The 12,140-nt window shown below is 38.2% G+C and overlaps 1 pseudogene; it reads left to right on the top strand.

Moving 5' to 3' along the window:
- Positions 1 to 517: 517 nt before the first annotated feature.
- Positions 518 to 6,616, top strand: LOC138442858 (basic immunoglobulin-like variable motif-containing protein pseudogene; annotated as a pseudogene).
- Positions 6,617 to 12,140: the final 5,524 nt, after the last annotated feature.

Below are 12,140 nucleotides of genomic sequence, written 5' to 3'. Positions count from 1 at the left end.
CCAGGCCTCCCTGTTCATCACTATCTCCCAGAGTTCACTCAGACTCACGTCCATCGAGTCCATGATGCCATCCAGCCATCTCATCCTGGGTCGTCCCCTTCTCCTCCTGCCCCCAATCCCTCCCAGCATCAGAGTCTTTTCCAATGAGTGAACTCTTCTCGAGGTGGCCAAAGTACTGGAGTTTCAGCTTTAGCATCATTCCTTCCAAAGAAATCCCAGGGCTGATCTCCTTTAGAATGGACTGGTTGGATCTCCTTGCAGTCCAAGGGACTCTCAAGTGTCTTCTCCAACCTTTCTATTATTTTTCTATATTTCTTTTCATTGTTTGGTTAAGAAGGCCTCCTTATCTCTCCTTGCTATTCTCTGGAATTCTTCATTCAGTTGGGTTTATCTTTTCCTTCCTCCCTTGTCTTTTACTTCTCATTTCCTCAGCTATTTGTAAAGCCTCCTCAGACAACCAGTTGGTCTTCTTGCCATTCTTTTTCTTTAAGCGGTGAGAAATGGAACATTTTCCGCCATGTCAGTAAACAAGGATGTTACAGTCACCAGCAATTGCAGCCACATGGATGATGAGCTGGTGAGCCGTGAGAGAACTCGAAGGAAAGAACACCTGTCATCTAGCAGCCATCAGACTGCAGCCCCTTCCCATGGTGAGCTCTGAGGAAGTCCAGGGTGTGAAAACAGAGTACTGGCCCCAGGTGGCTGAGGTGCATATCAAAGGAATGATTTCAGTGAGCCCAGACTCTTGCCATACATAGAAAAATGCTAAATTTCTTAGCTTGGGTTATCTGATTTTCTTTAATTAGCAGTAATCTTTCGACATTCAGACTACCTGCCCTTCCTTGAAAAACTCCTATTATCCTGACTCCTCCCCTCACTTCTTTGAAACAGATTTCTCAGGGTTCGCTGAGGTGCTGTCTGCCCAATCCTGAAGTCCTACAAATTCCCATTGAATAAAACATAATGCTCAACTTTTATGTTGTGAATATTTTTTTAAATCGACAATAGTAATAGATGGTAATGCTATTTAGGAAGAAGCAATACAACATAGTGGCTATTTACAAGTTGTAAATAGAAAGGAAAAGAAGAACTTGGTATTACATCCAGTTTTTTTGCTTTGATAACTGGTGGAAAGGAGTGACATTTAATTAAATGAATAATATAGGAAGAATAATATACTAAAGGGAAGGCACGGGCAGAAGGTCCCTAAAATATTTTCAGTGACTAAAATGCCTATTTTATTGCACTAAAAACTGAGGTCTGAGCACATAGGAACAATCTGTAATGTTTCTCTTGCCAATTCTTTAGGAAAACAGTGGCACGTGTGTCCATAGAAGGGCGTAATAGAACTTCACATCAAACCATTTAAGGTGTTCAAAATGAGCCACCCCAAACTCCCAGTCAGCAAGTGAATTATTTTGAGCTGAAGAAAATGAAGGACCAAGAGACTCAGGAAGAACTTTTTATTTTCCTCTTAACTACCTAAAGTAATTTAAATAAAGGGCCTGGCTTAAAGAGAGAGCTATTGCAAGAGATAAGTTTCATCTGAATTTATCTGCATGGCACACAAAAATATCTAACTAACATCTGATCTCAACCTCCTGTGAATTTGCCCTCCTCCCCTTTGAAGTCCCTGGCTCCTACTCCACTCCTTAACTCAGGATTCATTAGCCTCGACTACTCAACTTGCCCTTGGGTCTTAAATCTCTGGAACCCCAGTAATTAAATTTATTTTTCTCCTGTTAATCTGTTTCACATCAATCTAATTAATGGACCAGCAAAAAGAAACTAAAAATTTAGAGGAAAAGTTTTCTTTGCCAACTTTGAGAAAGTTTATCTTTGTAGCAGAAATTATTCACAAACTGACATTCAAGATATTGCCAAACTATACCCTTCTTTGAATAGGATGTGATCTCAAGATGTCAACTTCTCTATGATAACTGCAGTGACTGTGTGACTGTGTCAATAAAAGGTCTAAGAAGCATTATAAGGATCTAGTCGCCAATGGAGATTAGATATAGCAGTGAACCAGGAAGTGAGTGTTATTAGCTTCAACCATTTCCCACTTTGATTGTTTCAGGTTGTTATGAAACCACAACTGGGACCAACAGGTTGGATCTGGTTTGTGCTGGTTTGTGGGAGCCAACACTTGTAGCTTCAGGAATATGGTGGCTAGATTTTAATCACAGGCATTATTAAGGAGTTAATTTATATAAAGTCACAAATAACTTATATTAAAACAGAAATAAACACTTAACTCATTATTCTTAAATTTTTGCAATAATTGTATTATGCAATTGTATTGTGTTGCATTATTACCTAAGTGCTTGAGGTTATTAACATCTACTGTATATGCATATTAGAAATCCTATATAATGGTGTTTTCTACTTTACCTCTTTTCTCAATTCTATATTTAATGAGGTCACATTGGTAGCTTGATCTCAGTCATGGTGAGAATATACCATTGAAATCAACAAATGTTACCAATTAGGGTTTATTGTTTCTTTGATTGTTAGGTTTAAGGTTGCAGAGAAAATATTAATGATGGAGATTAAATTTAAAAGTGTGCTTTGTCTGTAGCCATATAGTTAAAGTAAAATTTAAAACTTGAAGTTATATTATTCCAGTATTTGAAGACTATTATTCAACTTACTAAAAAAATGATTCAGCACTGAAGATTGATGAATACAAGCCTTTCCAACATTGAATTTTATTTATTTTTTTCTTACTGTCAAATAAAACAAAAGCATAACACAGAATTTTTGTCAGAACAACACTCATCTGTCAGCTGCAGCCATAGGTTGGCTATGGATATAATATATCACAAAATTAATTAAAACATTCTATGATAATCAACTATATGGAATTTACAATAGAAATATTACATATTGTATTATTATTTGTAAATTGTGTCTATAAATCCTTCATAACAGTAAATCTGTAATAATTGTGTGTATGAGTATGCATGCTAATTTTTTTTTGTTTGTTTTTGATGAGCATCTAATAAACACTTCTGTCTCAGAAATGGAACCAATGCCTTGACCACTTTCATGGTGTACAAGTAGCAACATTTAGAACTAACCATTGTACTCTAAAATAGCTAAATACACATTCATGTAATATTCCCAGCTCTGCAGTCAAAATTTTAAACTGATATATTAGAAGCAAATGAATTGGGTAATTAAAACTAAGAAAATAATATTACTCATATGAATATTTTATAAATTTTATTTATTCTTTTATATTACATAAAGTTTTTGAAAGTCTAATTTACTTCTCAGATTAGAGACTAAGAGGAGATATTTCTATCAGTATGGGATTTTCAAATTTTGTACGTTTTTACATATCATCTCATTGACCCCCATAAAATCTGTGAATAGACAAAAATGTATTATTATCTTAAGACACAGCTGAGGATAGCTGATTGTGCAGGATCACTTATATTCATGCACAGCAATTCTTCACCAGAGCTAAGAACAGAATTTAGGGCTTTGGTTGAACTTGCTATTAAAGACAGCTACAACTCACCACACAGATTCTCCTTTTCTAAAAAACTACTGTGTGCTTGGAGCCTGCTTTCTCTCTCCCAGGTAAGAGAAAAGCAGAGGACTAGAGAGGTAAGAACAACGTCACTGGAGAAGGAAGCCCTGCAAATGATTTCAGAAAAAGAAATTTTCTTCTTTGTGTTTTGAATGCTGAATGACAGGTTTAAGATTGCTTTTTGCTTAACTTATGTTGTGGATTTCTTCTTCTGATTATCAATAAGTTCTCACATGAGTATGTAGTCATAATAAGAGTCAAACTTCAACAATTTCCTGACAAGTTAGAAAGCAATAAAATACTCCTAAGTGGTATATCAAAGAAGGTGATATTTTTAAACCAGAGGTGTGGTGATGCCTAGAAATCATCCAGGCATTCCTCTTGAGATTTCTATTCTCACTTGGAGAAGCTATTGGGACAATACACACAGAAAATGCCATTCAGAGAAAAAAAAAAGTAACTTTTGAGAAAATAAGATTCGGAAGTCTTAGGAAGCTTACGTAAAGTGGAGAAGAGAATGTTATCTGTCTCAATTCTTCTCATCCCATTATTCATGCTTTATCTACACTTTTAAAGGCTTGAAATTTAACACATAGTATTAAAAGTAAAATATAAATGGCTGATCATAGCTTCTTAAGAAATATCTTTATTTGAATGTGCAATCTAATTTCGGGTCTTGCTGTTCAGTCACTAAATTGTGTCCGGCTCTTTTGCTACCCCATTGAATGTAGCCTGCCAGGCTCTTCTGTCCATAGTGTTTCCCAGGAAAGAACACTGGAGTGGGATGCCATTTCCTACTCTGGGGAATCTTCCTGACTCAGGGATAAAAATCGTGTCTCCTGCATTGGTAGGCAGATTTTTTACCACTGAGCCACCAAAGGAAGCCCATGACACAGATTACTTATCTAATAATAGGAAATACCATCAAAAAGAAAAATATTTTTACATTTTTCAGGCTAAATGGATTAGTTGTCTTTTGATACCAAAAAACGAATCCTTTGTTTTTATACAATCTGTTTCCAAGCTATGCTGCTGCTGCTGCTAAGTCGCTTCAGTCATGTCCAACTCTGTGTGACCCCATAGATGGTAGCCCACTAGGCTACCCCGTCCCTGGGATTCTCCAGGCAAGAACACTGGAGTGGGTTGCCATTTACTTCTCCAATGTGTGAAAGTGAAAAGTGAAAGTGAAGTCGCTCAGTTGTGTCTGTCTCTTAGCAATGCCGTGGGCTGCAGCCCACCAGGCTCCTCCATCCATGGGATTTTCCAGGCAAGAGTACTGGAGTGGGATGCCATTGCCTTCTCCGTTCCAAGCTATAGGTTTATGGAATATCAGAGTTTTCTTAATCTTTTTGTATCTACTATGGAAACATTGTAGCTCTTATTTATATATTAAAAAAAAAAAAGCCTCTTCCTTGGGATTTCTCTGCCATGTATTTCCAGTCAATATATAGATTGTTTCTATCATTAGTTGTAAAAATAATAATTGCTATATGCCAAGTATGATGATATACAATTTTTCACTAAGTCATTTACTCTCATGAAACATCTTCAGATTACAAGCTGCTATGTGCTTTCAGATAGGGAAGCTTGAGATGTTTAAAAGTTAGATGTCTCACCCAGGGAGTATTAGCTGTTAGTGCTGGAGATCTATCTGATTTTTAAGTTTCCTTCTTAGAAATTCCACTCATTTGCATTGGGAAGGAAAGACAATCTGGACAAAGTTTACTTTTTATTTTTCAGTTCAGTCATTCAGTCGTGTCGACTCTTGTAACTTCATGGACTCCAGCATGCCAGGCTTCTCTGTCCATTACCCACTCCCAGAGCTTGTTCAAACTCATGTCCATTGAGTCAGTGGTGCCATACAACCATCCCATCCTTCATCGTCCCCTTCTCCTCCTGCCTTCTATCTTTCCCAGCATCAGGGTCTTTTCCAATGAGTCAGTTCTTCACATAATGTGGCCAAAGTATTGGAGTTTCAGCTTCAGCATCAGTCCTTCCAGTGAATATTTGGGACTGATTTCCTTTAGGATTGACTGATTTGATCTCCTTTGCAGTCCAAGGGACTCAAGAGTCCAGCACCATAGTTCAAAAGCATCAATTCTTCAGTGCTCAGGGTTTTTTTTTTTTTTTTTTTTAATAACCAATGAAAATACTCAGCCAATAAAAGGGATGAAATTGGATCATTTGTAGTGATGTGGATGAACCTAGAGTCTGTCATACAGGGTGAAGTAAGTCAGAAAGAGAAAAACAAATATCATATACTAACACATATATGGAACCTAGAAAAAGTTACAGAAGACCTATTTGCAGAGCAGTACTAGGGACATAGACATAGAGAATGGACTTGTGGCCACAGGAGGGGAAAGGAAGAGTGGGATGCATTGAGAGAGTGACATTGACAGATGTCCACTACCATGTGTGAAATACAGAGCTGGTGGGAAGCTGCTGTACTGCACAGGGAGTCAGCTTGGGGCGGGGGTGGGACGGGGCAGTGGGATGGAAATCCAGGAGAAAGGGGACATATGTATACGTATAGCTGACTACTTTGTTGTACAACAGAAACCAACACAACATTGTAAAGAAACTATACTCCACTTAAAGTAAATAAAGCATTCAGAGGCCCTCCTCTCACCACAAGAAGTAGAATAATGGTTCTTAATTGGAGAATGAAGTAGGAAACATACTGCTATCCACTGTAAAACATGGGCAGATTTAAACACTCAAAATCCAGCAAATCTAGATATCCAGCACTTAGAAAGGAGACTGCAGTATCGAAAGACAAAAAAGGCTGGGGGAAATTTGCATTGCATCATAGCATTCTAGAGACTCAGATGGCAAAGATTTGGCCTTTGGGATTTTCCATTTGGAGCCATCAGGAAAGAATCACAGCCTCCAACACATGCCTAGGGAACTGTCACATCGGAGGGTGAGGACAATAAGTAGCAGCACATGTGTCTGGGCCAGTCTTTCAGGGCTAGATTCCGTTAGGACTCAACAAGGAGAAAGAAATCCAGTATCCATGAGAGGAGGGACAGTGGCTACCTTGGTTACAGTGATTACGATGGGAATGGCTGACTACGCTGGCACCTATGACAGATGTTACACACAGAGCTGGTCTACTACGACTGAGTTAAGGCAGTCCAAGATTTTCACTCATTGTTAAATAGGAACGGATCTTGTGGGACAAAACATAACCTTATTGTTCCTCCAGTAAATAAGTTTGTATATAATTAGGATGGGTGATTTCAGACATAAAAATAGATAAGCACAAATTTATTTTTCCCTTTTAAAGTTAAGACCATATAAACATCCTGAATAGTTTTGCAAAGTCCAATAAAACTGCATATAAACAAATCAAACACAGTTTCACTCAGTAGCATCACAATTTGAAATACTTAAGCAGGAAGTGATTGCTTATGCCTTGACCCCCAGATATTTGTTACAGTTTTTTCCATAAGTTCAAAATCTAAGTTACTTTTATTATTTAAAAAATTTTTTTTTAAGTTGAGACTGTTGACTTCTCCTTTTTCTTCATGGTTAAAGCTCATTTAAAACAATTTACTGAGTCTAGAAATTCTTTTACTTGTAGCAGTATCTTGCCTACCTCATTTTTTTTTCCCCCTGATAGACTTTCTCAGGAAGACACTGTCCAGAAACTGATCTTTTCTTTTGGTGTAAATGGGTGACTTTGTGCATTGATTCAAATGTTCTGGACTTTCTTAGTATGTTATTGTTACATACTCACAAGAACTTTCAGTCTTGAAAGACTTCTGTAAGTCTATAATAAATCTGTTCTAGGGGTAGAGAAATGAACAAGTGGACTTCCCTGGTAGTTCAGCAGTAAAGAGCCCACCTGCTAGGGCAGGAGATGTGGTGTGATCTCGGTGTTGGGAAGATTCCCCTGGGGAAGGAAATGGCAACCCACTCCAATACTCTTGACTGAGAAATTCCATGGACAGAGGAGCCTGGCAAACCGCAGTCCATGGGGTCACAAAGAGTCTGACACAACTACAACTGACACATGAATGAATATTAGGAAACATTTTAAAACTGTTTCAACTGCCACATATTCTCAAACTAAATAGTAAAGAGTCTGCCCATAAATGCAGGAGACAGAGGAAACATTGGTTTGATCCCTGGGTCAGGAAGATTCCCCTGGAAGAGGAAAATGGCAACCCATTCCAGTATTCTTGCCTGAAAACTCCCATGGACAGAGGAGCCTGGTGGGCTACAGTCCAAAGGGTCACACAGAGTTGGACAAGACTAAGTGACTAAGAGCTGCACACAAAGGCGGCAAAAGGGTACAAACTTTCAACCATCAGTGAATAAGTCTGAAAATCTGATGTAGTGACTAGTTGAGAACACTGTCTAGTATCATCAAAATTTGCCAAGAGAAGAGAAAGTAAATGTTGCCACCAAAAAATAAATAAATAAAACGTGTGAGGTGATAGATATGTTAATTAATCCAACAGGAAGCTTTTCACAACATACATCAAATCATCACGATATACACTTTAAATATCTTATAATTTTTGTATCATTTATAATGCAATCTGAAATTTGTAAAAGACAGAAGAACTAAAACAAAAAAAGTCACAAATATCACTATAAATTGTTTATATACCTCATGTTAAAAAGACCCAGAGGGATGGTATGGGGAGGGAGGTGGGAGGGGCGTTCAGGATGGGGAACACGTGTACACCCGTGGCAGATTCATGTTGATGTATGGCAAAACCAATACAATGTTGTAATTAGCCTCCAATTAAAATATATACATTTAAATTAAAAAAAAAAGAATGCTATGAACACAACTTTAATTCATTACTCACAGACACCTTGAACTGGCTACATTACAAAATTAGGAACAGGTCATAAATATGATTCAAACTAGATAGAAGGTTAGGTAGTTATACTCTAATTTTGCTGCTGCTGCTGCTGCTAAGTCGCTTCAGTCATGTCCGACTCTGTGTGACCCCATAGATGGCAGCCCACCAGACTCCCCCGTCCCTGGGATTCTCCAGGCAAGAACGCTGGAGTGGGTTACCATTTCCTTCTTCAATGCATGAAAGTGGAAGATGAAAGTGAAGTTTCTCAGTCATGTCTGACTCTTAGTGACCCCATGGACTGCACCCCACAGGCTCCTCCATCCATGGGATTTTCCAGGCACGGGTACTGGAGTGGGGTGCCATTGCCTTCTCCAACTCTAACTTTGAAGCATAAACAAAACAGGAAAAGTGCTGCCATGTTGCACTAAACCTAAAATATCAAGAGAAAATGTTTGATATTTTTTAGTAATGCAATGCTACAATGATATCATTTCCTTTTTCTTTAGTAGTACATAGGTAATTATTGTTTTACAACAGCCTGAATAAACGTCAAAGAATTACGGAACTATTTGGCATAACATTTTGTACTTTAAAAGTGAGTTTCCTGAACCGTGAACTTCCAGATGTTCAAGCTGGTTTTAGAAAATGCAGAGGAATCAGAGATCAAATTGCCAACATCCACTGGATCACAGAAAAAGCACGAGAGTTCTAGAGAAACATCTATTTCTGCTTTATTGACTATGCCAAAGCCTTTGACTGTGTGGATCACAATAAACTGTGGACAATTCTGAAAGAGATGGGAATACCAGACCACCTGACCTGCTTCTTGAGAAACTCGCATGCAGGTCACGAAGCAACAGTTAGAACTGGACATGGAACAACAGACCGGTTCCAAATAGGAAAAGGATATGTCAAGGCTGTATATTGTCACCCTGCTTATTTAACTTATATGCAGAGTACATTATGAGAAATGCTGGGCTGGATGAAGCACAAGCTGGAATCAAGAATGCCAGGAGAAATATCAATAACCTCAGATATGCAGATGACACCACCTTTATGGCAGAAAATGAAGAAGAACTAAGCCTCTTGATGAAAGTGAAAGAGGAGAGTGAAAAAGTTCGCGTAAAGCTCATCATTCAGAAAACGAAGATCATGGCATCTTTGTCCCATCACTTCATGGGAAATAGTTGGGGAAACAGTGGCTGACTTTATTTTTCTGGGCTCTAAAATTACTGCAAATGGTTACTGCAGCCATGATTTTAAAAGATGCTTACTCTTTGGGAGGAAAGTTATGACCAACCTAGACAGCATATTAAAAAGCAGAGTCATTACTTTGTCAACAAAGGTCCGTCTAGTCAAGGCTATGGTTTTTCCAGTGGTCATGAATGGATGTGAGAGTTGGACTGTGAAGAAAACTGAGCACCGAAGAATTGATGCTTTTGAATTGTGGTGCTGGAGAAGACTCTTTTTTTTTTTTTTTAAGAAAAATTATTTATTTATTTTAATTGAAGGATAATTGCTTTACAATATTGTGATGGTTTTTGCCATACATCAACATGAATCTGCCACAGGTATACATGTGTTGTCCCCCACCCCGTCCTGAACCTCCCTCCCTGGAGAAGACCCTTGAGAGTCCCTTGGACTGAAAGGAGATCCAAACAGTCCATTCTAAAGGAGATCAGTCCTGGGTGTTCATTGGAAGGACAGATGCTAAAGCTGAAACTCCAATATTTTGGCCACTTGATCCAAAGAGCTGACTCATTGGAAAAGACCCTGATGCTGGGAGGAACTGGGGACAGGAAGAGAAGGGGACGACAAAAGATGAGATGGCTGGATGACATCACTGACTCAATGGACATGGGTTTGGGTGGTCTCCAGGAGTTGGTGATGGACAGGGAGGCCTGCTGTGCTATGGTTCACCGTGTCAGAAAGCGTCAGATTCAATTGAGCGACTGAACTGAACTGAAATGTTTCTGAAAATTCTAGAAAACCAACTTAAGCTTGTTTCTTTGATTTGAGTTTTGACCAACAAGTAGCAAAGTGAAGACTTAAAGCCAATAATTTTCCTGCCTATAGAAATAGGATGAAATTTCCTATACTTTTGCTTTCATTAAGTCGTTAGCTCTTTAACTGATGTTGAATCTGTGTATCTTAAGTATTTGGACATCTTGGTGTCTCCAATAATCTTGAAAATATTTAGTCTGAGTATATACTTTAAATTACATACTATGTGAAATGTCTAGCTGACAGTAAGTCTTGTTTTTCCTCACTTAGCAAAAAGCCATTGTAGAGATGATTTTTCTGTTGTACTTTTTAAAAATCAAGCCAGGATATTTTAACAAGTGATGTGTATAGCTTATAACTATAAATAAATGTTAATTATATAGAAAGTATATATAAAAATATATAGTTCAGAATTAATATGGACAAATTTCTGATCTAGCTATGCCTATTTATCTACACATAAGATGAAGGACAGCAAAGCCAGATAAGCAATAGATCAGGATAAGTAAAATGATATTACTCTATCATTAATAATATTATTATTTATTAATAACTTAAATTATCCTTTTCATGGGCCCTGTCCTGTGTTAATCATCTTGCAAGTCCCTTGGACTGCAAGGAGATCAAACTAGTTACTTGTAAAGGAAATCAGTCCTGAATATTCATTGGAAGGACTGATGTTGAAGCTGAAACTCCAATACTTTGGTTGCCTGATGTGAAGAGATGACTCATTAGAAAAAACCCGGATGCTGGGAAAGATAGAAGGCAGGAGAAGAAGGGGACGATGGAGGATGGGATGGTTGTATGGCATCACTGACTCAATGGATATGAGTTTAAACAAGCTCTGGGAGTGGGTGATGGACAGGGAAGCCTTGTGTGCCGAAGTCCATGGGGTCACAAAGAGTCAGACACCACTGAGCGACTCAACTGATCATTTAACATATTTTTATTTCATTTTCTCTTCACAAAAAATTATGAGATTGATTCATCCTCTTTTTTAAATGAGGAAATTAAGATTTAAAGAGGTAGTTGTTTGCCAAAATGGTGCGACAGCTAGAGTGAAACACATGTCTGTCCAGTCTCTCAGTTCAGTTCATTTCAGTCGCTCAGTCGTGTCCGACTCTTTGCGACCCTATGAATTGCAGCATGCCAGGCCTCCCTGTCCATCACCAACTCCCGGAGTTCACTCAGACTCATGTCCATCGAGTCCATGATGCCATCCAGCCATCTCATCCTCTGTCGGACCCTTCTCCTCCTGCCCCCAATCCCTCCCAACATCAGAGTCTTTTCCAATAAGTCAACTCTTCGCATGAAGTGGCCAAAGTACTGGAGTTTCAGCTCTAGACCATGTCTAATTCCACTCCTCCACACTGCTTTTTGAAATAGAGTTTAAGTGACAGACATGAGAATAATAAATGAGCAGTGCTGGGGCCAACTTTAACAAGAGTGACTAAACCTCTGCTCAGTAAAACATTTCTTTTTGAATAGCCTCTGGATTTGAGAAATTTCCTGTAGCTGGGATAGACTTGAGTTTTTTCCCCACTTTTTACTGATATATAGTTGATGTATAATAATATGTCTCAGTTATATAATATACTGATTCACAATTTTTAAAGGTTACATTCCATTTAAAGTTACTATAAAATATTGGTTATATTTGCTGTCCTTTACATTATTACATCCTTGTACCTTATTTTATAAATAATTATTTGTACCTCTTGACCCTCTATCCCAATGTTGTAGCTCCCTCACCCCTCCCCTCAGTGGCA

Source organism: Ovis canadensis, chromosome 6 (genome assembly GCF_042477335.2).
Source record: "Ovis canadensis isolate MfBH-ARS-UI-01 breed Bighorn chromosome 6, ARS-UI_OviCan_v2, whole genome shotgun sequence".
Classification (NCBI taxonomy): Eukaryota; Metazoa; Chordata; class Mammalia; order Artiodactyla; family Bovidae; genus Ovis; species Ovis canadensis.
Note: the sequence above shows the minus strand (reverse complement) of the source record. Positions and strands in the feature narration are given on the sequence as shown.